Raw genomic sequence first — 5,179 nt, forward strand, 5'->3', positions numbered from 1 at the left:
CATATAGCTCATTTTTAATTTGCCTTCTTTTGTTGATCTTCTGCTTTCTACCTCGTATTATGTCCCACATGGGAATTAACAACGCAGCAACAAATGAGGTTTTAAAATTCTATGAAACTATTTTATAATTGTTAATATTCTTTACAACATTCATTTTTACTCTTGATGCACAAAGAAACGTCTTTATTACCTGCAATATTCAATTAGTGTAGTCATTGTCAAGTAACGCATTTACTAAAGAACCCTGAAATGAATCAGAAGTTAATAACACTAAAAATTACAGAAAAATCTTAAGTACCTTTAAAATTACCTCTAGTACAATGTCTCCAGAACCATATCAATTACTCGTCACAACACTTTCCGTTTCAATATCGCTTCAAATGTAATCGTAAGGAATTTGTCTTCCAATTCAACATTTCCAGCCGGCATTTTGCGGTACAATGTTGCCAGATGTTGAGTTTCAAAAATTACGCGTCCGTAACTGATTTACCTACAACTGCAACGACGAATAACCTACCGTATAAGAATTGGAGCTAACAGCGCTTGGACCATAGCCTAAAATATGTATTTATATATTTTGTGTCACCGATCTTACGGCTGTTCCTGGTTGCTTGATTTGGGCGTATTTCATTTTATTCGAATCAAAAAAGGGGTGAAAATTTTCGCTAAGTCGATTAATATATAGGAGAAAATATCTAATATAGAGAGATACATTTTTTTATAATGTATTTATTCAGACTAAATTAAAAATATATATCTTAATATTAAGAGCATGACTCAGTTTTTCAGCAAATTTATTTCTTATAAAAAACAAAACTACAGCGGATTTATTGTTCGAAATATTATCAATTGTTTTCTTATTAAGAGGATGCCTAGTCGGTATTGAAAGAAACAAAAGCGAAGATGTCGTAGGATAATGTATTTGGATCGGTCTTTTACCTATGTATACCGGTGATGTCAATGAGTTGCAACATACTGAAATAGTTATTTTTGATGACGACACTATCATAATGGCTACAGCTAGGGACAACGAGGAAGCAGCAATCAAATTGCAAACGTCAGTAGCCAATTATCAATTAGGCTTAGCAATAGTGAATGAGTTTTGAATGTGACTGGATCTGTCTACGTTAATTTTACATATAAGAGAAATCAACACATCCCTATCAATATAATGTAATATAAATCCTTAAATAACACTGCTTAAAATTAGATAACTTCATTTAATAATGTTTCAACACATTCACTTTCCGTTCTAATATCGTTGAAAACAACAAATAAACTACAGCATGAGTCGGCGCTGACAGTGCGGCGACCAAAGCCTAAAATCTTGTCACTCATCTGACGGCTATTCCGGGTTGCTTGATTTAGACACGTATTTCGTTTTATTGGAATGTATTTATTTGTAGTTCATATTACACAAAATTTTAGTCCTAAATATTCTTCTTCGATATAAACTTTAACCCTGCCAAATTTCACACCTCCAGGTGCCCCTGTTTTCCATATATTATTATCATAATGGTTGTAGCTAAGGACAACGAGGAAGCACCAATCAAATTGCAAACGTCAGTAAAAAAATATTCATTTCGGCTTAGCAATAGTGAATGAGTTTTGAATGGGATTTGATCTGTCTACGTTAATTTTACATATAAGAGAAATCAACACATCCCTATCAAAATAATGTAATGTAAATCCTTAAATAATACTGTTTAAAATTAGATAACTTCATTTAATAATGTTTCAACACATTCACTTTCCGTTCTAATATCGTTGAAAACAACAAATAAACTACAGCATGAGTCGGTGCTGACAGTGCGGCGACCAAAGCCTAAAATCTTATCACTTATCTGACGGCTATTCCGGGTTGCTTGATTTAGACACGTATTTCGTTTTATTGGAATGTATTTATTTGTAGTTCATATTACACAAAATTTTAGACCTAAATATTCTTCTTTGATATAAACTTTAACCCTGCCAAATTTCACACCTCCAGGTGCCCCTGTTTTCCTTATATTATTATCATAATGGTTGTAGCTAAGGACAACGAGGAAGCACCAATCAAATTGCAAACGTCATTAAACAAATTATCAATTCGGCTTAGCAATAGTGAATGAGTTTTGAATGGGACTAGATCTGTCTACGTTAATTTTACATATAATAGAAATCAACACATCTCTATCAAAATAAATAATATCCGAATACCATAAGGTAACACAACAAACTATGATATTGGGTGCAAAACTACGCTCAAAACCTTAAAAATGAGTATTTAATTTAGAGGAACGTATTAAATACTTGTAAGAAATTGTGTCCTCACAGCATATAACAAAATGCTCTCTATACGTAAATGCTTCAGCCCATATGGACTTATGGTATTCAAATATGGGGTTCTGGCAATAATACAGTCCTTTAAAAATAAATTATTTTGGAGTGTTTGACTTTTTGCGATGTCAACGATGCAATCTGACTTCTCCGACACAACGGCTCAAAAGGACTAAGCCTTTTGAGCTGGTATACTGTATGTCAGTGTAAAGTGGAGCGCGGTGGTAGTGTACACGTTAATATTACAGCGAACAAGTTGATGAAACCTATAAGATTTAAATTCAAAAATCTCTAGTTTTTAGAAATTTAGAACTGTATAACATCAGTCATTAAACAAATAGTATCCAGGTTGTAATTTTTAGTAATGTTGCTAATATATTAAATACTAATTGAAATTACTCATAAATGATTATGAACCTATAAGCTTCTTTATATAAGCTCTATATAAAGACATAATAAAATTAACGATTTATCCACTAAGGCGCGTTGAATTAAGTTCACTATTTAATACACAAAGTTTTTTTCCTGTGCAATCACTGAAGATTATTTCTATTTTTTCCATTTTATTCAAACGCTTAGAGATGCAGCTTGTTACTTTTAAAATACTTGTAGAAATACTTTTAGCATTTTTTTTTAATATAACGTCGACGCCAAAAAATTCTCCACTACAAATTAATTCCCGTATTTTATAAATATTTCTTTTAGAGTTCCTATACAATACAATGCCGAAAATGTTCTTAATAAGGAGCTGTCGTAATTATTTTGGCTCAAAGAAAACATCTATAAAAACTATTTAAACTATTTAAAAATAAAAAATTATTTAAAAAAATTAAATAAGTTAATAATTGTGAAGCTGTTTAATTTATCCAGATTCATAAATTATTAATATAAATTAGTAATTAACGAATAATCGTATTTGCATTCACACTGCCAAAGTGTACGCCAATATTATCCCAGCAAATACATAATGTTTTTAATAGCATTATTCAAATAAAACAAAAACAATAATTTTTATGTAAAAACATTATTTTGTTATTAATCTAGGTAACTGAATTAATTATTGGATGCTTTCATGTATGTTGATCAACGATATATATTGACCCAACTGTTAAATTCTGTAGTTCTAACATTTCTCTATGTATATTGTCGATAAGTGAAAACCTTTTAGAAACATGCGGTGATTTTTGTCCATCATATACTAATTGTCGGTATTGGTTTCAATTAGATGCAAGAACAATGTAAAGAACGGCCTGGAGAACCAAAACTATTACAATGACTTTATTTAGAACTTATTTAGATACTTCAATCCAAACCCTCATCGACCCTTTTAAGATGTAAAAGATCCAAAAGGAAGGCAAATAGCTGCCATACAAATTCATTGAAAATGCCATTTCGAGCCGTTTCATTGCTCGCCAGGTAAAAAATAATTTTCTGTGGAATATTGTGACCGGCAAATGAAAATTGAATCTAGTGCGATTATGCGCGAAAAATCGCAAAAAGTCATGCTAAAGATAACCATCCACATCAATACCGAAGTAAAATAATCGTGGCCATGAAGAATATTGCGTACTACTAAAACCGAATAAAACAAAAACACGCCTCAGATGTTTATGAATGCCAATTTAATAACTAAACAACTTATTGTTCTATAAAAGATCAGCAATAGCAAGTACCCGACGCGAAATTATCTTACATGAGCGCTCTGCCACGCGTTGCAGGAGTTGTTCTGACGTTCTGAAGTTCTGACGCACATAATGTATTCACCAGACATAGCGTCTTTTAACTACCACTTGTTCAAATCGATACAGCAGAACTTGACTGATATAGGAATCGCTAAACCAAAATTGTTGCCAGAAAGATACAAAAAAGCTGCATAAGATGATAGAAAACATTTTGATTAACATAAATTGTAATTTTTTTTGCCCTGTTTTGAAGTGAAAAATGCTCATAATACATGCAAGCGCCTAATATATATAACCAGTAAACAAAAACCGGTTTAATAGTTTATTTAAATCATTGGTAGAAAAATGATGGAGTTGTATTAACGGACACGGTGTTAAATGCAACCCATTCACTGACATCAGATTGAAAATAGGGTGTTTATTACTGGACCTAAACCCATTGTAAATGGAACAATCTGACACGCCCGAAATAATTGTCATCACGGAAAAGCTAATTCTTCTCCCGAAAGCGGCGATCGCGATTTTTGGCCATCAGTGTATGTTTTTCGGATCGCCCGTCGTCTTTCTCCCCACTACGCCGACAGGGGTGGTGCCAGACTACCCCTTCTAGCTGAAAGCGGCTGCCTTCCAATCACATCTGCGAGAATCAAGTCGATATTTGTTACTTTATAACTGTTGCATTTGCCGTCTTTGTGATTAGTATAGTTGAGCGATAAATGGTCTATAGCTTCATTGTGTTCGTGATTCCTGTTTACATGCCGCCGCAATCATCGCGTCACTCGCCTTGTCTCTCTCTCTCTCTTGGCGCCCATCCCTCTTCAGCGTCGACTATTTCCGTCGCTGCTATCGTTTACCCGCTTTGTTTCGTTTCAAGAACCGGCGATTCGGAATCTCTCCAGTGGGAAACTTCGGCCGAATAGCTCCACCGCAGGAAATTAACCTGAAACGGTCTCAACCCCTCAAAATTATCCGGAAACGTTGTCGGAGACGACTACATAGTTCTTCGGCGCGAGCTAGAGCGGGACGACCCTCCACCATTTAAGGGCGAGCGAGAATAACAGAGAAAGAGAGAGAGGGAGATAGAGACAGTTCAACCCCTAAAGGAAGAAATAGTACGAGGGGTGTTGCTGTCGATCGCGGGGTGTGTCCTTCGAATCGCCGCCCCATTTTCAAGCCAA

Source organism: Rhynchophorus ferrugineus, unplaced genomic scaffold (assembly GCF_030347505.1).
Source record: "Rhynchophorus ferrugineus isolate W39M unplaced genomic scaffold, kcgeb_rfMv2 rfM7, whole genome shotgun sequence".
In the NCBI taxonomy this organism is placed as follows: Eukaryota; Metazoa; Arthropoda; class Insecta; order Coleoptera; family Curculionidae; genus Rhynchophorus; species Rhynchophorus ferrugineus.